At 45.0% G+C, this 20,706-nt stretch overlaps 61 non-coding genes across 61 annotated transcripts; all 61 read right to left on the bottom strand.

Moving 5' to 3' along the window:
• Positions 1-127: 127 nt before the first annotated feature.
• On the bottom strand, positions 128-198 carry TRNAG-GCC (transfer RNA glycine (anticodon GCC)). Its single transcript has one exon. It is a non-coding gene; the product is annotated as a tRNA-Gly (tRNA).
• Positions 199-1,014: 816 nt separating this feature from the next.
• Positions 1,015-1,085, bottom strand: TRNAV-GAC (transfer RNA valine (anticodon GAC)). The gene has a single exon. It is a non-coding gene; the product is annotated as a tRNA-Val (tRNA).
• Positions 1,086-1,308: 223 nt separating this feature from the next.
• Positions 1,309-1,379, bottom strand: TRNAG-GCC (transfer RNA glycine (anticodon GCC)). The gene has a single exon. It is a non-coding gene; the product is annotated as a tRNA-Gly (tRNA).
• A 77-nt stretch (positions 1,380-1,456) lies between these two features.
• TRNAG-GCC (transfer RNA glycine (anticodon GCC)) lies at positions 1,457-1,527 on the bottom strand. The gene has a single exon. It is a non-coding gene; the product is annotated as a tRNA-Gly (tRNA).
• A 224-nt stretch (positions 1,528-1,751) lies between these two features.
• On the bottom strand, positions 1,752-1,822 carry TRNAG-GCC (transfer RNA glycine (anticodon GCC)). Its single transcript has one exon. It is a non-coding gene; the product is annotated as a tRNA-Gly (tRNA).
• Positions 1,823-2,047: 225 nt separating this feature from the next.
• On the bottom strand, positions 2,048-2,118 carry TRNAG-GCC (transfer RNA glycine (anticodon GCC)). The gene has a single exon. It is a non-coding gene; the product is annotated as a tRNA-Gly (tRNA).
• A 372-nt stretch (positions 2,119-2,490) lies between these two features.
• Positions 2,491-2,561, bottom strand: TRNAG-GCC (transfer RNA glycine (anticodon GCC)). The gene has a single exon. It is a non-coding gene; the product is annotated as a tRNA-Gly (tRNA).
• Positions 2,562-2,786: 225 nt separating this feature from the next.
• On the bottom strand, positions 2,787-2,857 carry TRNAV-GAC (transfer RNA valine (anticodon GAC)). Its single transcript has one exon. It is a non-coding gene; the product is annotated as a tRNA-Val (tRNA).
• Positions 2,858-3,080: 223 nt separating this feature from the next.
• On the bottom strand, positions 3,081-3,151 carry TRNAG-GCC (transfer RNA glycine (anticodon GCC)). The gene has a single exon. It is a non-coding gene; the product is annotated as a tRNA-Gly (tRNA).
• A 77-nt stretch (positions 3,152-3,228) lies between these two features.
• Positions 3,229-3,299, bottom strand: TRNAG-GCC (transfer RNA glycine (anticodon GCC)). Its single transcript has one exon. It is a non-coding gene; the product is annotated as a tRNA-Gly (tRNA).
• A 372-nt stretch (positions 3,300-3,671) lies between these two features.
• On the bottom strand, positions 3,672-3,742 carry TRNAG-GCC (transfer RNA glycine (anticodon GCC)). Its single transcript has one exon. It is a non-coding gene; the product is annotated as a tRNA-Gly (tRNA).
• A 1,110-nt stretch (positions 3,743-4,852) lies between these two features.
• TRNAG-GCC (transfer RNA glycine (anticodon GCC)) lies at positions 4,853-4,923 on the bottom strand. Its single transcript has one exon. It is a non-coding gene; the product is annotated as a tRNA-Gly (tRNA).
• An 815-nt stretch (positions 4,924-5,738) lies between these two features.
• On the bottom strand, positions 5,739-5,809 carry TRNAV-GAC (transfer RNA valine (anticodon GAC)). The gene has a single exon. It is a non-coding gene; the product is annotated as a tRNA-Val (tRNA).
• Positions 5,810-6,031: 222 nt separating this feature from the next.
• TRNAG-GCC (transfer RNA glycine (anticodon GCC)) lies at positions 6,032-6,102 on the bottom strand. The gene has a single exon. It is a non-coding gene; the product is annotated as a tRNA-Gly (tRNA).
• A 372-nt stretch (positions 6,103-6,474) lies between these two features.
• On the bottom strand, positions 6,475-6,545 carry TRNAG-GCC (transfer RNA glycine (anticodon GCC)). Its single transcript has one exon. It is a non-coding gene; the product is annotated as a tRNA-Gly (tRNA).
• Positions 6,546-6,769: 224 nt separating this feature from the next.
• Positions 6,770-6,840, bottom strand: TRNAG-GCC (transfer RNA glycine (anticodon GCC)). Its single transcript has one exon. It is a non-coding gene; the product is annotated as a tRNA-Gly (tRNA).
• Positions 6,841-7,064: 224 nt separating this feature from the next.
• Positions 7,065-7,135, bottom strand: TRNAG-GCC (transfer RNA glycine (anticodon GCC)). Its single transcript has one exon. It is a non-coding gene; the product is annotated as a tRNA-Gly (tRNA).
• Positions 7,136-7,656: 521 nt separating this feature from the next.
• On the bottom strand, positions 7,657-7,727 carry TRNAG-GCC (transfer RNA glycine (anticodon GCC)). The gene has a single exon. It is a non-coding gene; the product is annotated as a tRNA-Gly (tRNA).
• Positions 7,728-7,804: 77 nt separating this feature from the next.
• On the bottom strand, positions 7,805-7,875 carry TRNAG-GCC (transfer RNA glycine (anticodon GCC)). Its single transcript has one exon. It is a non-coding gene; the product is annotated as a tRNA-Gly (tRNA).
• A 225-nt stretch (positions 7,876-8,100) lies between these two features.
• On the bottom strand, positions 8,101-8,171 carry TRNAG-GCC (transfer RNA glycine (anticodon GCC)). The gene has a single exon. It is a non-coding gene; the product is annotated as a tRNA-Gly (tRNA).
• Positions 8,172-8,544: 373 nt separating this feature from the next.
• On the bottom strand, positions 8,545-8,615 carry TRNAG-GCC (transfer RNA glycine (anticodon GCC)). The gene has a single exon. It is a non-coding gene; the product is annotated as a tRNA-Gly (tRNA).
• Positions 8,616-9,135: 520 nt separating this feature from the next.
• TRNAG-GCC (transfer RNA glycine (anticodon GCC)) lies at positions 9,136-9,206 on the bottom strand. The gene has a single exon. It is a non-coding gene; the product is annotated as a tRNA-Gly (tRNA).
• Positions 9,207-9,430: 224 nt separating this feature from the next.
• Positions 9,431-9,501, bottom strand: TRNAG-GCC (transfer RNA glycine (anticodon GCC)). Its single transcript has one exon. It is a non-coding gene; the product is annotated as a tRNA-Gly (tRNA).
• A 224-nt stretch (positions 9,502-9,725) lies between these two features.
• Positions 9,726-9,796, bottom strand: TRNAG-GCC (transfer RNA glycine (anticodon GCC)). Its single transcript has one exon. It is a non-coding gene; the product is annotated as a tRNA-Gly (tRNA).
• A 3,865-nt stretch (positions 9,797-13,661) lies between these two features.
• Positions 13,662-13,732, bottom strand: TRNAG-GCC (transfer RNA glycine (anticodon GCC)). The gene has a single exon. It is a non-coding gene; the product is annotated as a tRNA-Gly (tRNA).
• Positions 13,733-13,957: 225 nt separating this feature from the next.
• Positions 13,958-14,028, bottom strand: TRNAG-GCC (transfer RNA glycine (anticodon GCC)). The gene has a single exon. It is a non-coding gene; the product is annotated as a tRNA-Gly (tRNA).
• A 225-nt stretch (positions 14,029-14,253) lies between these two features.
• Positions 14,254-14,324, bottom strand: TRNAG-GCC (transfer RNA glycine (anticodon GCC)). The gene has a single exon. It is a non-coding gene; the product is annotated as a tRNA-Gly (tRNA).
• A 224-nt stretch (positions 14,325-14,548) lies between these two features.
• Positions 14,549-14,619, bottom strand: TRNAG-GCC (transfer RNA glycine (anticodon GCC)). Its single transcript has one exon. It is a non-coding gene; the product is annotated as a tRNA-Gly (tRNA).
• A 77-nt stretch (positions 14,620-14,696) lies between these two features.
• TRNAG-GCC (transfer RNA glycine (anticodon GCC)) lies at positions 14,697-14,767 on the bottom strand. The gene has a single exon. It is a non-coding gene; the product is annotated as a tRNA-Gly (tRNA).
• Positions 14,768-14,844: 77 nt separating this feature from the next.
• On the bottom strand, positions 14,845-14,915 carry TRNAG-GCC (transfer RNA glycine (anticodon GCC)). The gene has a single exon. It is a non-coding gene; the product is annotated as a tRNA-Gly (tRNA).
• A 227-nt stretch (positions 14,916-15,142) lies between these two features.
• Positions 15,143-15,213, bottom strand: TRNAG-GCC (transfer RNA glycine (anticodon GCC)). Its single transcript has one exon. It is a non-coding gene; the product is annotated as a tRNA-Gly (tRNA).
• A 227-nt stretch (positions 15,214-15,440) lies between these two features.
• TRNAG-GCC (transfer RNA glycine (anticodon GCC)) lies at positions 15,441-15,511 on the bottom strand. The gene has a single exon. It is a non-coding gene; the product is annotated as a tRNA-Gly (tRNA).
• Positions 15,512-15,588: 77 nt separating this feature from the next.
• TRNAG-GCC (transfer RNA glycine (anticodon GCC)) lies at positions 15,589-15,659 on the bottom strand. Its single transcript has one exon. It is a non-coding gene; the product is annotated as a tRNA-Gly (tRNA).
• Positions 15,660-15,736: 77 nt separating this feature from the next.
• TRNAG-GCC (transfer RNA glycine (anticodon GCC)) lies at positions 15,737-15,807 on the bottom strand. The gene has a single exon. It is a non-coding gene; the product is annotated as a tRNA-Gly (tRNA).
• Positions 15,808-15,883: 76 nt separating this feature from the next.
• On the bottom strand, positions 15,884-15,954 carry TRNAG-GCC (transfer RNA glycine (anticodon GCC)). The gene has a single exon. It is a non-coding gene; the product is annotated as a tRNA-Gly (tRNA).
• Positions 15,955-16,030: 76 nt separating this feature from the next.
• TRNAG-GCC (transfer RNA glycine (anticodon GCC)) lies at positions 16,031-16,101 on the bottom strand. The gene has a single exon. It is a non-coding gene; the product is annotated as a tRNA-Gly (tRNA).
• Positions 16,102-16,177: 76 nt separating this feature from the next.
• On the bottom strand, positions 16,178-16,248 carry TRNAG-GCC (transfer RNA glycine (anticodon GCC)). Its single transcript has one exon. It is a non-coding gene; the product is annotated as a tRNA-Gly (tRNA).
• Positions 16,249-16,324: 76 nt separating this feature from the next.
• On the bottom strand, positions 16,325-16,395 carry TRNAG-GCC (transfer RNA glycine (anticodon GCC)). The gene has a single exon. It is a non-coding gene; the product is annotated as a tRNA-Gly (tRNA).
• A 223-nt stretch (positions 16,396-16,618) lies between these two features.
• TRNAG-GCC (transfer RNA glycine (anticodon GCC)) lies at positions 16,619-16,689 on the bottom strand. The gene has a single exon. It is a non-coding gene; the product is annotated as a tRNA-Gly (tRNA).
• A 76-nt stretch (positions 16,690-16,765) lies between these two features.
• Positions 16,766-16,836, bottom strand: TRNAG-GCC (transfer RNA glycine (anticodon GCC)). Its single transcript has one exon. It is a non-coding gene; the product is annotated as a tRNA-Gly (tRNA).
• Positions 16,837-16,913: 77 nt separating this feature from the next.
• Positions 16,914-16,984, bottom strand: TRNAG-GCC (transfer RNA glycine (anticodon GCC)). Its single transcript has one exon. It is a non-coding gene; the product is annotated as a tRNA-Gly (tRNA).
• Positions 16,985-17,061: 77 nt separating this feature from the next.
• Positions 17,062-17,132, bottom strand: TRNAG-GCC (transfer RNA glycine (anticodon GCC)). Its single transcript has one exon. It is a non-coding gene; the product is annotated as a tRNA-Gly (tRNA).
• Positions 17,133-17,358: 226 nt separating this feature from the next.
• On the bottom strand, positions 17,359-17,429 carry TRNAG-GCC (transfer RNA glycine (anticodon GCC)). Its single transcript has one exon. It is a non-coding gene; the product is annotated as a tRNA-Gly (tRNA).
• Positions 17,430-17,654: 225 nt separating this feature from the next.
• Positions 17,655-17,725, bottom strand: TRNAG-GCC (transfer RNA glycine (anticodon GCC)). Its single transcript has one exon. It is a non-coding gene; the product is annotated as a tRNA-Gly (tRNA).
• A 78-nt stretch (positions 17,726-17,803) lies between these two features.
• Positions 17,804-17,874, bottom strand: TRNAG-GCC (transfer RNA glycine (anticodon GCC)). Its single transcript has one exon. It is a non-coding gene; the product is annotated as a tRNA-Gly (tRNA).
• A 76-nt stretch (positions 17,875-17,950) lies between these two features.
• Positions 17,951-18,021, bottom strand: TRNAG-GCC (transfer RNA glycine (anticodon GCC)). The gene has a single exon. It is a non-coding gene; the product is annotated as a tRNA-Gly (tRNA).
• A 76-nt stretch (positions 18,022-18,097) lies between these two features.
• TRNAG-GCC (transfer RNA glycine (anticodon GCC)) lies at positions 18,098-18,168 on the bottom strand. The gene has a single exon. It is a non-coding gene; the product is annotated as a tRNA-Gly (tRNA).
• Positions 18,169-18,244: 76 nt separating this feature from the next.
• TRNAG-GCC (transfer RNA glycine (anticodon GCC)) lies at positions 18,245-18,315 on the bottom strand. The gene has a single exon. It is a non-coding gene; the product is annotated as a tRNA-Gly (tRNA).
• Positions 18,316-18,685: 370 nt separating this feature from the next.
• On the bottom strand, positions 18,686-18,756 carry TRNAG-GCC (transfer RNA glycine (anticodon GCC)). Its single transcript has one exon. It is a non-coding gene; the product is annotated as a tRNA-Gly (tRNA).
• A 77-nt stretch (positions 18,757-18,833) lies between these two features.
• TRNAG-GCC (transfer RNA glycine (anticodon GCC)) lies at positions 18,834-18,904 on the bottom strand. The gene has a single exon. It is a non-coding gene; the product is annotated as a tRNA-Gly (tRNA).
• A 78-nt stretch (positions 18,905-18,982) lies between these two features.
• TRNAG-GCC (transfer RNA glycine (anticodon GCC)) lies at positions 18,983-19,053 on the bottom strand. The gene has a single exon. It is a non-coding gene; the product is annotated as a tRNA-Gly (tRNA).
• Positions 19,054-19,131: 78 nt separating this feature from the next.
• On the bottom strand, positions 19,132-19,202 carry TRNAG-GCC (transfer RNA glycine (anticodon GCC)). The gene has a single exon. It is a non-coding gene; the product is annotated as a tRNA-Gly (tRNA).
• Positions 19,203-19,279: 77 nt separating this feature from the next.
• Positions 19,280-19,350, bottom strand: TRNAG-GCC (transfer RNA glycine (anticodon GCC)). Its single transcript has one exon. It is a non-coding gene; the product is annotated as a tRNA-Gly (tRNA).
• A 76-nt stretch (positions 19,351-19,426) lies between these two features.
• On the bottom strand, positions 19,427-19,497 carry TRNAG-GCC (transfer RNA glycine (anticodon GCC)). Its single transcript has one exon. It is a non-coding gene; the product is annotated as a tRNA-Gly (tRNA).
• Positions 19,498-19,574: 77 nt separating this feature from the next.
• Positions 19,575-19,645, bottom strand: TRNAG-GCC (transfer RNA glycine (anticodon GCC)). Its single transcript has one exon. It is a non-coding gene; the product is annotated as a tRNA-Gly (tRNA).
• A 78-nt stretch (positions 19,646-19,723) lies between these two features.
• Positions 19,724-19,794, bottom strand: TRNAG-GCC (transfer RNA glycine (anticodon GCC)). Its single transcript has one exon. It is a non-coding gene; the product is annotated as a tRNA-Gly (tRNA).
• Positions 19,795-19,870: 76 nt separating this feature from the next.
• TRNAG-GCC (transfer RNA glycine (anticodon GCC)) lies at positions 19,871-19,941 on the bottom strand. The gene has a single exon. It is a non-coding gene; the product is annotated as a tRNA-Gly (tRNA).
• A 77-nt stretch (positions 19,942-20,018) lies between these two features.
• On the bottom strand, positions 20,019-20,089 carry TRNAG-GCC (transfer RNA glycine (anticodon GCC)). The gene has a single exon. It is a non-coding gene; the product is annotated as a tRNA-Gly (tRNA).
• A 224-nt stretch (positions 20,090-20,313) lies between these two features.
• TRNAG-GCC (transfer RNA glycine (anticodon GCC)) lies at positions 20,314-20,384 on the bottom strand. The gene has a single exon. It is a non-coding gene; the product is annotated as a tRNA-Gly (tRNA).
• A 78-nt stretch (positions 20,385-20,462) lies between these two features.
• TRNAG-GCC (transfer RNA glycine (anticodon GCC)) lies at positions 20,463-20,533 on the bottom strand. The gene has a single exon. It is a non-coding gene; the product is annotated as a tRNA-Gly (tRNA).
• A 77-nt stretch (positions 20,534-20,610) lies between these two features.
• On the bottom strand, positions 20,611-20,681 carry TRNAG-GCC (transfer RNA glycine (anticodon GCC)). Its single transcript has one exon. It is a non-coding gene; the product is annotated as a tRNA-Gly (tRNA).
• Positions 20,682-20,706: the final 25 nt, after the last annotated feature.

Here is a 20,706-nt window from a genome sequence, read left to right on the forward strand (position 1 = left end):
CCGGGTCACCCGCGTGGCAGGCGACTATTCTACCACTGAACCACCAATGCTAAAAGATGGCGACCACGTTCAAACCCTCGAGTCGGAAAATATACATTATTTTTGAAAACAATTAAATGAAAAGCACTGCATTGGCCGGGAATCGGACCCGGGTCATCCGCGTGGCAGGCGAGTATTCTACCACTAAACCACCAATGCTGAAAGATGGCGACCACGTTCAAACCCTCGAGTCGGAAAATATACATTATTTTTGAATCAATTAAATGAAAAGCACTGCATTGGCCGGGAATCGAACCCGGGTCACCCGCGTGGCAGGCGAGTAATCTACCACTGAAAAACAAATGCTGAAAACTGGCGACCACGTTCAAACCCTTGAGTCGGAAATTATACATTATTTTTGAAAACAATTAAATGAAAAGCACTGCATTGGCCGGGAATCGAACCCGGGTCACCCGCGTGGCAGGCGAGTATTCTACCACTGAAAAACGAATGCTGAAAACTGGCGACCACGTTCAAACCCTCGAGTCGGAAAATATACATTATTTTTGAAAACAATTAAATTAAAAGCACTGCATCGGCCGGGAATCGAAACCGGGTCACCAGCGTGGCAGGCGAGTATTCTACCACTGAACCACCAATGCTGAAAGATGGCGACCACGTTCAAACCCTCGAGTCGGAAAATATACATTATTTTTGAAAACAATTAAATGAAAAGCACTGCATTGGCCGGGAATCGGACCCGGGTCATCCGCGTGGCAGGCGAGTATTCTACCACTCAACCACCAATGCTGAAAGATGGCGACCACGTTCAAACCCTCGAGTCGGAAAATATACATTATTTTTGAAAACAATTAAATGAAAAGCACTGCATTGGCCGGGAATCGAAACCGGGTCACTCGTGTGGCAGGCGAGTATTCTACCGCTGATCCACCAATGCTGAACCCTGGCGAAAACATTCAAACCATCGAGTCTGAAAATATACATTATTTTTGAAAAAAGTTAAATGAAAAGCACTGCATTGGCCGGGAATCGAACCCGGGTGACCCGCGTGTCAGGCGAGTATTCTACCACTGTGTCACCAATGCTTAAAACTGACCCCCACGTTAAAACCCTCAAGTCGGAAAATAAACATTTTTTGAAAAAAATTAAATGAAAATCACTGCATTGGCCGGGAATCGGACCCGGGTCACCCACGTGGCAGGCGAGTATTCAACCACTGGACCTCCAATGCTGAAACCTGGCGAAAACGTTCAAACCCTCGAGTCGGAAAATATACATTATTTTTGAAAACCATTAAATTAAAAGCACTGCATCGGCCGGGAATCGAAACCGGGTCACCCGCGTGGCAGGCGAGTATTCTACCACTGAACCACCAATGCTGAAAGATGGCGACCACGTTCAAACCCTCGAGTCGGAAAATATACATTATTTTTGAAAACAATTAAATGAAAAGCACTGCATTGGCCGGGAATCGGACCCGGGTCATCCGCGTGGCAGGCGAGTATTCTACCACTAAACCACCAATGCTGAAAGATGGCGACCACGTGCAAACCCTCGAGTCGGAAAATATACATTAATTTTGAATCAATTAAATGAAAATCACTGCATTGGCCGGGAATCGAACCCGGGTCACCCGCGTGGCAGGCGAGTAATCTACCACTGAAAAACAAATGCTGAAAACTGGCGACCACGTTCAAACCCTCGAGTCGGAAAATATACATTATTTTTGAAAACAATTAAATTAAAAGCACTGCATCGGCCGGGAATCGAAACCGGGTCACCCGCGTGGCAGGCGAGTATTCTACCACTGAACCACCAATGCTGAAAAATGGCGACCACTTTCAAACCCTCGAGTCGGAAAATATACATTATTTTTGAAAACAATTAAATGAAAAGCACTGCATTGGCCGGGAATCGGACCCGGGTCATCCGCGTGGCAGGCGAGTATTCTACCACTCAACCACCAATGCTGAAAGATGGCGACCACGTTCAAACCCTCGAGTCGGAAAATAAACATTATTTTTGAAAACAATTAAATTAAAAGCACTGCATCGGCCGGGAATCGAAACCGGGTCACCCGCGTGGCAGGCGAGTATTCTACCACTGAACCACCAATGCTGAAAGATGGCGACCACTTTCAAACCCTCGAGTCGGAAAATATACATTATTTTTGAATCAATTAAATGAAAAGCACTGCATTGACCGGGAATCGAACCCGGGTCACCCGCGTGGCAGGCGAGTAATCTACCACTGAAAAACAAATGCTGAAAACTGGCGACCACGTTCAAACCCTCGAGTCGGAAAATATACATTATTTTTGAAAACAATTAAATGAAAAGCACTGCATTGGCCGGGAATCGAACCCGTGTCACCCGCGTGGCAGGCGAGTATCCTACCACTGAAAAACGAATGCTGAAAACTGGCGACCACGTTCAAACCCTCGAATCGGAAAATATACATTATTTTTGAAAACAATTAAATTAAAAGCACTGCATCGGCCGGGAATCGAAACCGGGTCACCCGCGTGGCAGGCGAGTATTCTACCACTGAACCACCAATGCTGAAAGATGGCGACCACTTTCAAACCCTCGAGTCGGAAAATATACATTATTTTTGAAAACAATTAAATGAAAAGCACTGCATTGGCCGGGAATCGAAACCGGGTCACCCGTGTGTCAGGCGAGTATTCTACCGCTGATCCACCAATGCTGAACCCTGGCGAAAACATTCAAACCATCGAGTCTGAAAATATACATTATTTTTGAAAAAAGTTAAATGAAAAGCACTGCATTGGCCGGGAATCGAACCCGGGTGACCCGCGTGTCAGGCGAGTATTCTACCACTGTGTCACCAATGCTTGAAACTGACCGCCACGTTAAAACCCTCAAGTCGGAAAATAAACATTTTTTGAAAAAAATTAAATGAAAATCACTGCATTGGGCGGGAATCGGACCCGGGTCACCCACGTGGCAGGCGAGTATTCAACCACTGGACCTCCAATGCTGAAACCTTTCGAAAACGTTCAAACCCTCGAGTCGGAAGATATACATTATTTTTGAAAACCATTAAATTAAAAGCACTGCATCGGCCGGGAATCGAAACCGGGTCACCCACGTGGCAGGCGAGTATTCTACCACTGAACCACCAATGCTGAAAGATGGCGACCACGTTCAAACCCTCGAGTCGGAAAATATACATTATTTTTGAAAACAATTAAATGAAAAGCACTGCATTGGCCGGGAATCGGACCCGGGTCATCCGCGTGGCAGGCGAGTATTCTACCACTAAACCACCAATGCTGAAAGATGGCGACCACGTTCAAACCCTCGAGTCGGAAAATATACATTATTTTTGAATCAATTAAATAAAAAGCACTGCATTGGCCGGGAATCGAACCCGGGTCACCCGCGTGGCAGGCGAGTAATCTACCACTGAAAAACAAATGCTGAAAACTGGCGACCACGTTCAAACCCTCGAGTCGGAAAATATACATTATTTTTGAAAACAATTAAATGAAAAGCAATGCATTGGCCGGGAATCGAACCCGGGTCACCCGCGTGGCAGGCGAGTATTCTACCACTGAAAAACGAATGCTGAAAACTGGCGACCACGTTCAAACCCTCGAGTCGGAAAATATACATTATTTTTGAAAACAATTAAATTAAAAGCACTGCATCGGCCGGGAATCGAAACCGGGTCACCCGCGTGGCAGGCGAGTATTCTACCACTGAACCACCAATGCTGAAAGAGGGCGACCACGTTCAAACCCTCGAGTCGGAAAATATACATTATTTTTGAAAACAATTAAATGAAAAGCATTGCATTGGCCGGGAATCGGACCCGAGTCATCCGCGTGGCAGGCGAGTATTCTACCACTAAACCACCAATGCTGAAAGATGGCGACCACGTTCAAACCCTCGAGTCGGAAAATATACATTATTTTTGAATCAATTAAATGAAAAGCACTGCATTGGCCGGGAATCGAACCCGGGTCACCCGCGTGGCAGGCGAGTAATCTACCACTGAAAAACAAATGCTGAAAACTGGCGACCACGTTCAAACCCTCGAGTCGGAAAATATACATTAATTTTGAATCAATTAAATGAATAGCACTGCATCGGCGGGGAATCGAAACCGGGTCACCCGCGTGGCAGGCGAGTATTCTACCACTGAACCACCAATGCTGAAAGACGGTGACCACGATCAAACCCTCGAGTCGGAAAATATACATTATTTTTGAAAACAATTAAATGAATAGCACTGCATCGGCGGGGAATCGGACCCGGGTCATCCGCGTGGCAGGCGAGTATTCTACCACTCAACCACCAATGCTGAAAGATGGCGACCACGTTCAAACCCTCGAGTCGGAAAATATACATTATTTTTGAATCAATTAAATGAAAAGCACTGCATTGGCCGGGAATCGAACCCGGGTCACCCGCGTGGCAGGCGAGTAATCTACCACTGAATAACAAATGCTGAAAACTGGCGACCACGTTCAAACCCTCGAGTCTTAAAATATACATTATTTTTGAAATCAATTAGATGAAAAGCACTGCATTGGCCGGTAATCGAACCCGAGTCACCCGCGTGGCGGGTGAGTATTCTACACCTGTACCACCAATGCTGAATACTGGCGACATCGTTCAAACCCTCGAGTCGGAAAATATACATTATTTTTGAAAACAATTAAATGAAAAGCACTGCATTGGCCGGGAATCGAACCCGGGTCACCCGTGTGGCAGGCGAGTATTCTAAAACTGAACCTCCAATGCTGAAAGATGGCGACCACGTTCAAACCCTCGAGTCGGAAAATATACATTATTTTTGAAATCAATTAGATGAAAAGCACTGCATTGGCCGGGAATCGAACCCGGGTCACCCGCGTGGCAGGCGAGTATTCTACCACTGAAACACCAATGCTGAAAGATGGCGACCACGTTCAAACCCTCGAGTCGGAAAATATACATTATTTCTGAATCAATTAAATGAAAAGCACTGCATTGGCCGGGAATCGAACCCGGGTCACCCGCGTGGCAGGCGAGTAATCTACCACTGAAAAACAAATGCTGAAAACTGGCGACCACGTTCAAACCCTCGAGTCGGAAAATATACATTATTTTTGAAAACAATTAAATGGAAAGCACTGCATTGGCCGGGAATCGAACCCGGGTCACCCGCGTGGCAGGCGAGTATTCTACCACTGAAAAACGAATGCTGAAACTGGCGACCACGTTCAAACCCTCGAGTCGGAAAATATACATTATTTTTGAAAACAATTAAATTAAAAGCACTGCAGCGGCCGGGAATCGAAACCGGGTCACCCGCGTGGCAGGCGAGTATTCTACCACTGAACCACCAATGCTGAAAGATGGCGACCACGTTCAAACCTTCGAGTCGGAAAATATACATTATTTTTGAAAACAATTAAATGAAAAGCACTGCATTGGCCGGGAATCGGACCCGGGTCATCCGCGTGGCAGGCGAGTATTCTACCACTCAACCACCAATGCTGAAAGATGGCGACCACGTTCAAACCCTCGAGTCGGAAAATATACATTATTTTTGAAAACAATTAAATGAAAAGCACTGCATTGGCCGGGAATCTAAACCGGGTCACCCGTGTGGCAGGCGAGTATTCTACCGCTGATCCACCAATGCTGAACCCTGGCGAAAACATTCAAACCATCGAGTCTGAAAATATACATTATTTTTGAAAAAAGTTAAATGAAAAGCACTGCATTGGCCGGGAATCGAACCCGGGTGACCCGCGTGTCAGGCGGGTATTCTACCACTGTGTCACCAATGCTTGAAACTGACCGCCACGTTAAAACCCCAAGTCGGAAAATAAACATTTTTTGAAAAAAATTAAATGAAAATCACTGCATTGGCCGGGAATCGGACCCGGGTCACCCACGTGGCAGGCGAGTATTCAACCACTGGACCTCCAATGCTGAAACCTGGCGAAAACGTTCAAACCCTCGAGTCGGAAAATATACATTATTTTTGAAAACCATTAAATTAAAAGCACTGCATCGGCCGGGAATCGAAACCGGGACACCCGCGTGGCAGGCGAGTATTCTACCACTGAACCACCAATGCTGAAAGATGGCGACCACGTTCAAACCCTCGAAGCGGAAAATATACATTATTTTTGAATCAATTAAATGAAAAGCACTGCATTGGCCGGGAATCGAACCCGGGTCACCCGCGTGGCAGGCGAGTAATCTACCACTGAAAAACAAATGCTGAAAACTGGCGACCACGTTCAAACCCTCGAGTCGGAAAATATACATTACTTTTGAAAACAATTAAATGAAAAGCACTGCATTGGCCGGGAATCGAACCCGGGTCACCCGCGTGGCAGGCGAGTATTCTACCACTGAAAAACGAATGCTGAAATCTGGCGACCACGTTCAAACCCTCGAGTCGGAAAATATACATTATTTTTGAAAACAATTAAATTAAAAGCACTGCATCGGCCGGGAATCGAAACCGGGTCACCCGCGTGGCAGGCGAGTATTCTACCACTGAACCACCAATGCTGAAAGATGGCGACCACGTTCAAACCCTCGAGTCGGAAAATATACATTATTTTTGAAAACAATTAAGTTAAAAGCACTGCATCGGCCGGGAATCGAACCGGGTGACCCGCGTGGCAGGCGAGTACTCTACCACTGAACCACCAATGCTGAAAGATGGCGACCACGTTCAAACCCTCGAGTCGGAAAATATACATTATTTTTGAAAACAATTAAATGAAAAGCACTGCATTGGCCGGGAATCGGACCCGGGTCATCCGCGTGGCAGGCGAGTATTCTACCACTAAACCACCAATGCTGAAAGATGGCGACCACGTTCAAACCCTTGAGTCGGAAAATATACATTATTTTTGAATCAATTAAATGAAAAGCACTGCATTGGCCGGGAATCGAACCCGGGTCACCCGCGTGGCAGGAGAGTAATCTACGACTGAAAAACAAATGCTGAAAACTGGCGACCACGTTCAAACCCTCGAGTCGGAAAATATACATTATTTTTTAAAACAATTAAATTAAAAGCACTGCATCGGCCGGGAATCGAAACCGGGTCACCCGCGTGGCAGGCGAGTATTCTACCACTGAATCACCAATGCTGAAAGATGGCGACCACGTTCAAACCCTCGAGTCGGAAAATATACATTATTTTTGAAAACAATTAAATGAAAAGAACTGCATTGGCCGGGAATCGGACCCGGGTCATCCGCGTGGCAGGCGAGTATTCTACCACTGAATAACAAATGCTGAAAACTGGTGACCACTTTTAAACCCTCGAGTCTTAAAATATACATTATTTTTGAAATCAATTAGATGAAAAGCACCGCATTGGCCGGGAATCGAACCCGAGTCACCCGCGTGGCGGGTGAGCATTCTACCACTTTACCACCAATGCTGAATACTGGCGACCACGTTCAAACCCTCGAGTCGGTAAATATGCATTATTTTTGAAAACAATTAAATGAAAAGCACTGCATTGGCCGGGAATCGAACCCGGGTCACCCGTGTGGCAGGCGAGTATTCTACCACTGTACCACCAACGCTGAAAGATGGCGACCACGTTCAAACCCTCGAGTCGGAAAATATACATTATTTTTGAAAACAATTAAATGAAAAGCTTTGCATTGGCCGGTAATCGAACCCGGGTCACCCGCGTGGCAGGCAAGTATTCTACCACTGAACCACCAATGCTTGAAACTGACGACCACGTTAAAAACCTCGAGTCGGAAAATATACATTTTGTTTGAAAAAAATTAAATGAAAAGCACTGCATTGGCCGGGAATCGAACCCGGGTCACCCGCGTGGCAGGCGAGTATTCTACCACTTAACCACCAATGCTTGAAACGGCCAACCACGTTAAAAACCTCGAGTCGGAAAATATACATTTTATTTGAAAAAAATTAAATGAAAAGCACTTCATTGGCCGGGAATTGAACCCGGGTCACCCGCGTGGCAGGCGAGTATTCTACCACTGAATAACAAATGCTGAAAACTGGCGACCACGTTTAAACCCTCGAGTCTTAAAATATACATTATTTTTGAAAACAATTAAATGAAAAGCACTGCATTGGTCGGGAATCGAACCCGGGTCACCCGCGTGGCAGGTGAGTATTCTACCACTGAACCACCAATGCTGAAAACTGGCGACCACGTTCAAACCCTCGAGTCTTAAAATATACAATATTTTTGAAATCAATTAGATGAAAAGCACTGCATTGGCCGGAAATCGAACCCGGGTCACCCGTGTGGCAGGCGAGTATTCTACCACTGTACCACCAACGCTGAAAGATGGCGACCACGTTCAAACCCTCGAGTCGGAAAATATACATTATTTTTGAAAACAATTAAATGAAAAGCACTGCATTGGCCGGGAATCGAACCCGGGTCACCCGTGTGGCAGGCGAGTATTCTAAAACTGTACCACCAATGCTGAAAGATGGCGATCACGTTCAAACCCTCGAGTCGGAAAATATACATTATTTTTGAAATCAATTAGATGAAAAGCACTGCATTGGCCGGGAATCGAACCCGGGTCACCCGTGTGGCAGGCGAGTATTCTACCACTGAACCACCAATGCTGAAAGACGGCGACCACGTTCAAACCCTCGAGTCGGAAAATATACATTATTTTTGAAAACAATTAAATGAAAAGCACTGCATTGGCCGGGAATCGAAACCGGGTCACCCGTGTGGCAGGCGAGTATTCTAAAACTGAACCACCAATGCCGAAAGATGGCGACCACGTTCAAACCCTCGAGTCGGAAAATATACATTAGTTTTGAATCAATTAAATGAAAAGCACTGCATTGGCCGGGAATCGAACCCGGGTCACCCGTGTGGCAGGCGAGTATTCTAAAACTGTACCACCAATGCTGAAAGATGGCGATCACGTTCAAACCCTCGAGTCGGAAAATATACATTATTTTTGAAAACAATTAAATGAAAAGCACTGCATTGGCCGGGAATCGAACCCGGGTCACCCGTGTGGCAGGCGAGTATTCTAAAACTGTACCACCAATGCTGAAAGATGGCGATCACGTTCAAACCCTCGAGTCGGAAAATATACATTATTTTTGAAATCAATTAGATGAAAAGCACTGCATTGGCCGGGAATCGAACCCGGGTCACCCGTGTGGCAGGCGAGTATTCTACCACTGAACCACCAATGCTGAAAGACAGCGACCACGTACAAACCCTCGAGTCGGAAAATATACATTATTTTTGAAAACAATTAAATGAAAAGCACTGCATTGGCCGGGAATCGAAACCGGGTCACCCGTGTGGCAGGCGAGTATTCTAAAACTGAACCACCAATGCCGAAAGATGGCGACCACGTTCAAACCCTCGAGTCGGAAAATATACATTAGTTTTGAATCAATTAAATGAAAAGCACTGCATTGGCCGGGAATCGAACCCGGGTCACCCACGCGGCAGGCGAGTATTCTACCACTGAACCACCAATGCTGAAAGACGGCGACCACGTTCAAACCCTCGAGTCGGAAAATATACATTATTTTTGAAAACAATTAAATGAAAAGCACTGCATTGGCCGGGAATCGAAACCGGGTCACCGGTGTGGCAGGCGAGTATTCTAAAATTGAACCACCAATGCCGAAAGATGGCGACCACGTTCAAACCCTCGAGTCGGAAAATATACATTATTTTTTAATCAATTAAATGAAAAGCACTGCATTGGCCGGGAATCGAACCCGGGTCACCCGCATGGCAGGCGAGTATTCTACCGCTGAACCACCAATGCTTGACCTGACGACCACGTTAAGACCCTCGAGTCGCAAAATATACATTTTTTTTGAATCCAATTAAATAAAAAGCACCGCATTGGCCGGGAATCGAACCCGGGTCACCCGCGTGGCAGGCTAGTTTTTTTATTTTATTTTTTTTATTATATCATTAAAAAATACATTGTTGATGTATATCACAAAATTTCGAAAGCAATTTTGACAAAACAAGAGCAACTACTATAAAAATACAGGAATGTGGTGATATATATTAACCAAAAAAACAAACAAATACACTTTTGGAATGCGATATATATGAAAGCAATTAAAGCACAATATTTAAACCCCTTAAAACAGTCTGATTTGCGTTTAAAAAATATTGACACTGTTAAATTAGAATTTTTTAAATATTTTTGACAACATATTAGCAAATTAATTTTTCTTTACAATACCCAATTAAAATCAAAATGTAAGATATCTGGACATTTCTCTTTTTTGTTTCCTATAAATAAATAAATAAATATTAAAATATTCACCCTTGACTTTTAAAATATTTTTAACAAAAGGTTACAAAATTCTTTTTCTTTATCTTTATAAATTGCTATGGTTTTACTTATTTCACTCCTAATTTTAGCGATAAATCGTTTTTTCACAATAAAGAGCGGGACATTATCATGGGTAATATAAAAAGATCTACTATCGAGTATAAAATATTTAAATATAGATATTAAAAAGTGCAAAACTTTCCGCTCGAGAGGATTGATATTTAAAGGGCATTTACCTTGAAAAACAAGAAATACATTTCGAACATATCCCGGGGTAGTGAACCAATGAACTTTTATTTTTAGTTTTTCAACGAACAACCACAACCACCAACTATTTACTACGCGACAGTCTAACAGTAAATGCCCTAAATTTTCATCCGCACCCTTACAAAATGTACAGTTTGCAGAAGTCTGTGGATCAAAGGCATGTAAACGGGCATTTAGAAAATAAGCGCGATGGACAATTTTATAACTAGTATCTCCACCCTGGTTCGGGTAATGGACCCCCGAAATATTCCCGCCATTTGAGTTCACCGGCCGATTCAAAAGCGCCAATCGTAAGATACCGATGATATAGTTCTTTTACCGAAGCGGATGCATAGTCGTATATAGATCCATTCGGATCATCAATCTTAATCTCGGGACTGGACAGCTGCGCATTCGAAATAGCGTGTACCCGGGCCAAAAATTCTGGGGTAGCGCACTTTTAATGACCGAATAATCACGCGGGACTGCCGACGCGGGCACTTCAGAGTTAGAAATATCGCACAGTTCTAACATACTGACTTCCGGTAAAAAGCCAGGTATAACCTCGTAACAAAACTCGCGAAGACATAGTAGACCGTGAGACAGAAAAGGAAGGCGCTGTCGATACGATAAGTCGGGCAAGTTAATGTGCCTACCGTAGAAAACCGGTTCGTGTAACAGATTCTCAGATAGCTGGAGTCGCATTTTCTGGGAGTCAATAAACGTCCGCCACGCGATCCACATTTCTCGATAACGCGGAGAAAGCCGATTGAGCCACGACTGAGGTAACACGCAACGAAGAATGTTGATACCGGGACTTGCCGTTCCGTCGAATGGGTTTAAAAGGGCAATCACGAGATCTCGCTGAGCCGAAGGGCTTTCCGGAGAAAGAATAGTCTGCAACTCCCGGAAGCGGAAAGCGTAAGTCTTCCATTTTAGATCGACCAGTCCATAGCCACCCAGACGAGTAGGGCGCGTGAGAGTGGTATACGAAACTTGATGAGCCCGAGACCCCCATAGGAAGTCCAGCGCGACTATGCGAAACTGAACGGCTATACTATCAGGTAACGGAACCGAGCGAAGAGTATGATACAAAAGCGACATGACCAAAGTATTAATTAAGATAACCTTTCCGGTAACCGTCAAACGCCGCGCCTGCCAAACCCGTAAGACTTTCTTGAATTTTTCTAAACGTGAAGTCCAATTTAGATCAATCGTATCGGTATACGATGAACCAATATACACGCCGAGAACCTCGAGCGGTTCAGAACCAATATACACGCCGAGAACCTCGAGCGGTTCAGAAGAAATAGTAATGCCGGAAATGTACTCGGGGACATTAGCGCGTTCCGACCTGAGCCATAATCCGCGACACTTGCTCAGATTTAATACCGCGCCCGATCCTTCCGAAAAGCGGTGATACTCGGCCACAACTTCTTGAACCGATTTCCGGTTCCGAACGATTACAGTGTTGTCATCGACGTGGATGCGCAATAACGGGGCCGAATGAAGACCAGGCCAATTGACCCGGACAATCGCTCGACGACTCTCTAACGCGAAACACAAGGCTTCCGACGTCAGCACGTATAAAAGTGGGCTCAGCGGACACCCTTGACGAACCGAACGACCGAGTTGGAAAAAATCGGTTAAATAACCGTTTATCTTCAAGCACGACCGACTACCGATAAGAAAAGTTTGAATCCAGCCGCAAAAAGTGGGACCAAAACCGAAAGCGCGCGAGACAGCGAATAAATATGGCCAAGAAACACAATCAAACGCTTTGGCTAAATCCAACTTCAAAAGAATTCCGCTAGTGTTCACGCGATTGAGATACTCAATCGTGTCCAATAAAAGCGCGGGGGTACTAAATGACCCGCGACCTTTGATGGCTCCCGTTTGACGATCAGAAATTATCGTTGGTAAGACCGCTGAAAGTCGCATTGCCTGGATTTTCGCTAAAATCTTATAATCCGCATTTAAAAGGGTAATTGGACGCCAATTATATATGTGCCGCAAGTCGCCAGTCTTCGGAAGCAGAACGATCATGCCTTCTTTCATACTCGGAGGCAAACGGCCCTCACTTTGACAAAAGGCAATTCACGCTAAAAATTCGTCCTTGATTTGCGGGAAAATAAACTTCCAAAACTCATTAGTTAGGCCATCTTTTCCGGGACTCTTACCATTTGTAAGGTTCCGGAGGCTTAAGGTTACATCCGCCCAAGTCACTGAACTCTCGCAGATAGCGAAATCGGCACTGGCGTTATTAGTAGGTCTACCGCGGTACATGTCGCTAAAATGTTCAAAAACCCTGCGCCTGACACATAACGGATCCTCGAGAAGAGTATGGGACGCGGAATAAATGTATCGTAAATTTTTCTTACTTTGGCGATACTTCTCAAGGCGTAAAAAATACGCCGTAGGCCGTTCACCCTCTGTGCGCCACAGTTGATTAGAACGAGCTACAGCTCCACGAAGGACATTCCGGTCGAACAATTTCAGATCGTCCACCTTGGAAGTTAACTCCACCACGTCAATTAGTCCATTCGTAAAGTCCTCCTGAGCGCGGACCACCGCTAACCGTAAAGCCGTACGATAATCACGCGAGCGCGCCGCTTGTATTTTACCAAAAAACATCGCGTGATCACGCAAAGAAGAATGGTCGGGAACCGAACCCGGGTCCCCCTCGTGGTAGGTGAGTTTACTGCCACTGAACCACATATGCTGGAAACTGACGACCACGTTAAAACCCTCGAGTCTTAAAATATACATTATTTTTGAAAACAATTAAATGAAAAGCACTGCATTGGGCGGGAATCGAACCCGGGTCACCCGCGCGGCAGGCGAGTATTCTACCACTGAAAAACCAATGCTGAAAACTGGCGACCACGTTCAAACTCTCGAGTCGGAAAATATACATTATTTTTGAAAACCATTAAATGAAAAGCACTGCATTGGCCGGGAATCGAACCCGGGTGACCCGCGTGGCAGGCGAGTATTCTACCACTGAAAAACAAATGCTGAAAACTGGCGACCACGTTCAAACCCTCGAGTCGGAAAATATACATTATTTTTGAAAACAATATATGAAAAGCACTGCATTGGCCGGGAACCGAACCCGGGTCACCCGCGTGGCAGGCGAGTATTCTTCCACTGAACCACCAATGCTTGAAACTGACGACCACGTTAAAAACCTCGAGTCGGAAAATATACATTTTATTTGAAAAAAATTAAATGAAAAGCACTGCATTGGCCGGGAATCGAACCCGGTTCACCCGCGTGGCAGGCGAGTATTCTACCACTGAACCGACAATGCTTAGAACCGACGATCACGTTAAAACCCTCGAGTCGGAAAATATACATTATTTTTGAAAACCATTAAAAGAAAAGCACTGCATTGGCCGGGAATCGAACCCGGGTCACCCGCGTGGCAGGCGAGTATTCTACCCCTGAACCACCAATGCTTGAAACCGACGACCACGTTAAAAACCTTGAGTCGGAAAATATACATTTTATTTGAAAAAAATTAATTGAAAAGCACTGCATTGGCCGGGAATCGAACCCGGGTCACCCTCGTGGCAGGTGAGTATTCTACCACTGAACCACCAATGTTTGAAACTGAAGACCACGTTAAAACCCTCAAGTCTGAAAATATACATTTTATTTGAAAAAAATTAAATGAAAAGCACTGCATTGGCCGGGAATCGAACCTAGGTCACCCGCGTGGCAGGCGAGTATTCTACCACTGAACCACCAATGCTTGAAACCGACGACCACGTTAAAACACTCAAGTCTGAAAATATACATTTAATTTGAAAAAAATTAAATGAAAAGCACTGCATTGGCCGGAAATCGAACACGGGTCACCCGCGTGGCAGGCGAGTATTCTACCACTGAACCTCCAATGCTTGAAACCGATGACCACGTTAAAAACCTCGAGTCGGAAAATATACATTTTATTTGAAAAAATTAAATGAAAAGCACTGCATTGGCCGGGAATCGAACCCGGGTCACCCACGTGGCAGGCGAGTATTCTACCACTGAACCTCCAATGCTTGAAACCGATGACCACGTTAATAACCTCGAGTCGGAAAATATACATTTTTTTTGAAAGAAATTAAATGAAAAGCACTGCATTGGCCGGTAATCGAACCCGGGTCACCCGCGTGGCAGGCGTGTATTCTACCACTGAACCACCAATGCTTGAAACTGACGACCACGTTAAAACCCTTAAGTCTGAAAATATACATTTTATTTGAAAAAAATTAAAAGAAAAGCACTGCATTGGCCGGGAATCGAACACGGGTCACCCGCGTGGCAGGCGAGTATTCTACCACTGAACCACCAATGCTCGAAAACCGACGACCACGTTAAAACCCTCGAGTCGGAAAATATACATTTTATTTGAGAAAAATTAAATGAAAAGCACTGCATTTTCCGGGAATCGAACCCGGGTCACCCGCGTGGCAGGCGAGTATTCTACCACTGAACCACCAAGGCTTGTAAATCGACGACCACGTTAAAAACCTCGAGTCTGAAAATATACATTTTATTTGAAAAAAATTAAATGTAAAGCCCTGCATTGGCCGGGAATCGAACCCGGGTCACCCGCGTGGCAGGCGAGTATTCTACCACTGAACCACCAATGCTCGAAAACCGACGACCACGTTAAAACCCTCGAGTCGGAAAATATACATTTTATTTGAGAAAAATTAAATGAAAAGCACTGCATTTTACGGGAATCGAACCCGGGTCACCCGCGTGGCAGGAGAGTATTCTACCACTGAACCACCAATGCTTGAAAACCGACGACCACGTTTAAAACCTCGAGTCTGAAAATATACATTTTATTTGAAAAAAATTAAATGTAAAGCACTGCATTGGCCGGGAATCGAACACGGGTCACCCGCGTGGCAGGCGAGTATTCTACCACTGAACCACCAATGCTTGAAACTGACGACCACGTTAAAACCCTGAAGTCTGAAAATATACATTTTATTTGAAAAAATTTAAAAGAAAAGCACTGCATTGGCCGGGAATCGAACACGGGTCACCCGCGTGGCAGGCGAGTATTCTACCACTGAACCACCAATGCTTGAAACCGACGACCACGTTAAAACCCTCAAGTCTGAAAATATACATTTTATTTGAAAAAAATTAAATGAAAAGCACTGCATTGGCCGGGAATCGAACCCGGGTCACCCGCGTGGCAGGCGAGTATTCTACCACTGAACCTCCAATGCTTGAAACCGACGACCACGTTAAAAACCTCGAGTCGGAAAATATACATTTTATTTGAAAAAATTAAATGAAAAGCACTGCATTGGCCGGGAATCGAACCCGGGTCACCCGCGTGGCCGGCGAGTATTCTACCACTGAACCACCAATGCTTGGAACCGACGACCACGTTAAAACCCTCGAGTCGGAAAATATACATTTTATTTGAAAAAATTAAATGAAAAGCACTGCATTGGCCGGGAATCGAACCCGGGTCACCCGCGTGGCAGGCGAGTATTCTACCACTGAACCTCCAATGCTTGAAACCGACGACCACGTTAAAAACCTCGAGTCGGAAAATATACATTTTATTTGAAAAAATTAAATGAAAAGCACTGCATTGGCCGCGAATCGAACCCGGGTCACCCGCGTGGCAGGCGAGTATTCTACCACTGAACCACCAATGCTTGGAACCGACGATCACGTTAAAACCCTCGAGTCGGAAAATATACATTTTATTTGATAAAAATTAAATGAAAGCACTGCATTGGCCGGGAATCGAACCCGGGTCACCCGCGTGGCAAGCGAGTATTCTACCACTGAACCACCAATGCTTGGAACCGACGACCCCGTTAAAAACCTCGAGTCGTAAAATATACATTTTATTTGAAAAAAATTAAATAATTGCACTGAATTGGCCGGGAATCGAACCCGGGTCACCTGCGTGGCAGGTGAGTATTCTACCACTGAACCACCAATGCTTGGAACCGACGACCACGTTAAAAACCTCGAGTCGGAAAATATACATTTTCTTTGAAAAAATTAAATGAAAAGCACTGCATTGGCCGGGAATCGAACCCGGGTCACCCGCGTGGCAGGCGAGTATTCTACCACTGAACCACCAATGCTTGAAACCGACGACCACGTTAAAAACCTCGAGTAGGAAAATATACATTTTATTTGAAAAAATTAAATGAAAAGCACTGCATTGGCCGGGAATCGAACCCGGGTCACCCGCGTGGCAAGCGAGTATTCTACCACTGAACCACCAATGCTTAGAACCGACGACCACGTTAAAAACCTCGAGTCGGAAAATATACATTTTATTTGATAAAAATTAAATGAAAAGCACTGCATTGGCCGGGAATCGAACCCGAGTCACCCGCGTGGCAAGCGAGTATTCTACCACTGAACCACCAATGCTTGGAACCGACGACTCCGTTAAAAACCTCGAGTCGGAAAATATACATTTTATTTGAAAAAAATTAAATGAAAAGCACTGCATTGGCCGGGAATCGAACCCGGGTCACCCGCGTGGCAGACGAGTATTCTACCACTGAACCACCAATGCTTGGAACCGACGACCACGTTAAAAACCTCGAGTCGGAAAATATACATTTTATTTGAAAAAAATTAAATGAAAAGCACTGCATTGGCCGGGAATCGCACCCGGGTCACCCGCGTGGCACTCGAGTATTCTACCACTGAACCACCAATGCTTATAAATCGACGACCACGTTAAAAACCTCGAGTCGGAAAATATACATTTTATTTGATAAAAATTAAATGAAAAACACTGCATTGGCCGGGAATCGAACCCGGGTCACCCGCGTGGCAAGCGAGTATTCTACCACTGAACCACCAATGCTTTGAACCGACGACCACGTTAAAAACCTCGAGTCGTAAAATATACATTTTATTTGAAAAAAATTAAATGAAAAGCACTGCATTGGCCGCTAATCGAACCCGGGTCACCCGCGTGGCAGGCGAGTATTCTACCACTGAACCACCAATGCTTAGAACCGACGATCACGTTAAAACCCTCGAGTCGGAAAATATACATTTTATTTGAAAAAAATTAAATGAAAAGCACTGCATTGGCCGGGAATCGAACCCGGGTCACCCGCGTGGCAGGCGAGTATTCTACCACTGAACCACCAATGCTTGTAAACCGACGACCACGTTAAAAACCTCGAGTCGGAAAATATACATTTTATTTGAAAAAAATTAAATGAAAAGCATTGCATTGGCCGGGAATCGAACCCGGGTCACCCGCGTGGCAGGCGAGTATTCTACCACTGAACCACCACTGCTTGGAACCGACGAACACGTTAAAAACCTCGAGTCGGAAAATATACATTTTATTTGATAAAAATTAAATGAAAGCACTGCATTGGCCGGGAATCGAACCCGGGTCACCCGCGTGGCAAGCGAGTATTCTACCACTGAACCACCAATGCTTGGAACCGACGACCCCGTTAAAAACCTCGAGTCGTAAAATATACATTTTATTTGAAAAAAATTAAATAATTGCACTGAATTGGCCGGGAATCGAACCCGGGTCACCCGCGTGGCAGGTGAGTATTCTACCACTGAACCACCAATGCTTGGAACCGACGACCACGTTAAAAACCTCGAGTCGGAAAATATACATTTTCTTTGAAAAAATTAAATGAAAAGCACTGCATTGGCCGGGAATCGAACCCGGGTCACCCGCGTGGCAGGCGAGTATTCTACCACTGAACCACCAATGCTTGAAACCGACGACCACGTTAAAAACCTCGAGTAGGAAAATATACATTTTATTTGAAAAAATTAAATGAAAAGCACTGCATTGGCCGGGAATCGAACCCGGGTCACCCGCGTGGCAGGCGAGTATTCTACCACTGAACCTGCAATGCTTGAAACCAACGACCACGTTAAAAACCTCGAGTCGGAAAATATACATTTTATTTGAAAAAATTAAATGAAAAGCACTGCATTGGCCGGGAATCGAACCCGGGTCACCCGCGTGGCAGGCGAGTATTCTACAACTGAACCTCCAATGCTTGAAACCGACGACCACGTTAAAAACCTCGAGTCGGAAAATATACATTTTATTTGAAAAAATTAAATGAAAAGCACTGCATTGGCCGGGAATCGAACCCGGGTCACCCGCGTGGCAGGTGAGTATTCTACCACTGAACCACCAATGCTTGAAACCGACGACCACGTTAAAAACCTCGAGTCTGAAAATATACATTTTATTTGAAAAAAATTAAATGAAAAGCACTGCATTGGCCGGGAATCGAACCCGGGTCACCCGCGTGGCAGGCGAGTATTCTACCAGTGAACCACCAATGCTTGTAAATCGACGACCACGTTAAAAACCTCGAGTCGGAAAATATACATTTTATTTGATAAAAATTAAATGAAAAGCACTGCATTGGCCGGGAATCGAACCCGGGTCACCCGCGTGGCAGGCGAGTATTCTACCAGTGAACCACCAATGCTTGTAAATCGACGACCACGTTAAAAACCTCGAGTCGGAAAATATACATTTTATTTGATAAAAATTAAATGAAAAGCACTGCATTGGCCGGGAATCGAACCCGGGTCACCCGCGTGGCAAGCGATTATTCTACCACTGAACCACCAATGCTTAGAACCGACGACCACGTTAAAAACCTCGAGTCGGAAAATATACATTTTATTTGATAAAAATTAAATGAAAAGCACTGCATTGGCCGGGAATCGAACCCGGGTCACCCGCGTGGCAAGCGAGTATTCTACCACTGAACCACCAATGCTTGGAACCGACGACCCCGTTAAAAACCTCGAGTCGTAAAATATACATTTTATTTGAAAAAAATTAAATAATTACACTGCATTGGCCGGGAATCGAACCCGGGTCACCCGCGTGGCAGGTGAGTATTCTACCACTGAACCACCAATGCTTGAAACCGACGACCACGTTAAAAACCTCGAGTCGGAAAATATACATTTTATTTGAAAAAAATTAAATGAAAAGCACTGCATTGGCCGGGAATCGAACCCGGGTCACCCGCGTGGCAGGCGAGTATTCTACCAGTGAACCACCAATGCTTGTAAATCGACGACCACGTTAAAAACCTCGAGTCGGAAAATATACATTTTATTTGATAAAAATTAAATGAAAAGCACTGCATTGGCCGGGAATCGAACCCGGGTCACCCGCGTGGCAAGCGAGTATTCTACCACTGAACCACCAATGCTTAGAACCGACGACCACGTTAAAAACCTCGAGTCGGAAAATATACATTTTATTTGAAAAAATTAAATGAAAAGCACTGCATTGGCCGGGAATCGAACCCGGGTCACCCGCGTGGCAGGCGAGTATTCTACCACTGAACCTCCAATGCTTGAAACCGACGACCACGTTAAAACCCTCAAGTCTGAAAATATACATTTTATTTGAAAAAAATTAAATGAAAAGCACTGCATTGGCCGGGAATCGAACCCGGGTCACCCGCGTGGCAGGCGAGTATTCTACCACTGAACCTCCAGTGCTTGAAACCTACGACCACGTTAAAAACCTCGAGTCGGAAAATATACATTTTATTTGAAAAAATTAAATGAAAAGCACTGCATTGGCCGGGAACCGAACCCGGGTCACCCGCGTGGCCGGCGAGTATTCTACCACTGAACCACCAATGCTTGGAACCGACGACCACGTTAAAACCCTCTAGTCGGAAAATATACATTTTATTTGAAAAAAATTAAATGAAAAGCACTGCATCGGCCGGGAATCGAACCCGGGTCACCCGCGTGGCAGGCGAGTATTCTACCACTGAACCACCAATGCTTGTAGATCGACGACCACGTTAAAAACCTCGAGTCGGAAAATATACATTTTATTTGATAAAAATTAAATGAAAAGCACTGCACTGGCCGGGAATCGAACCCGGGTCACCCGCGTGGCAAGCGAGTATTCTACCACTGAACCACCAATGCTTGGAACCGACGACCACGTTAAAAACCTCGAGTCGTAAAATATACATTTTATTTGAAAAAAATTAAATGAGAAGCACTGCATTGGCCGGGAATCGAACCCGGGTCACCCGCGTGGCAGGCGAGTATTCTACCACTGAACCACCAATGCTTAGAACCGACGATCACGTTAAAAC

The sequence above is a fragment of the Leiobunum rupestre genome, chromosome 8 (genome assembly GCF_980474605.1).
Source record: "Leiobunum rupestre chromosome 8, qqLeiRupe1.1.hap1, whole genome shotgun sequence".
NCBI lineage: Eukaryota > Metazoa > Arthropoda > Arachnida > Opiliones > Sclerosomatidae > Leiobunum > Leiobunum rupestre.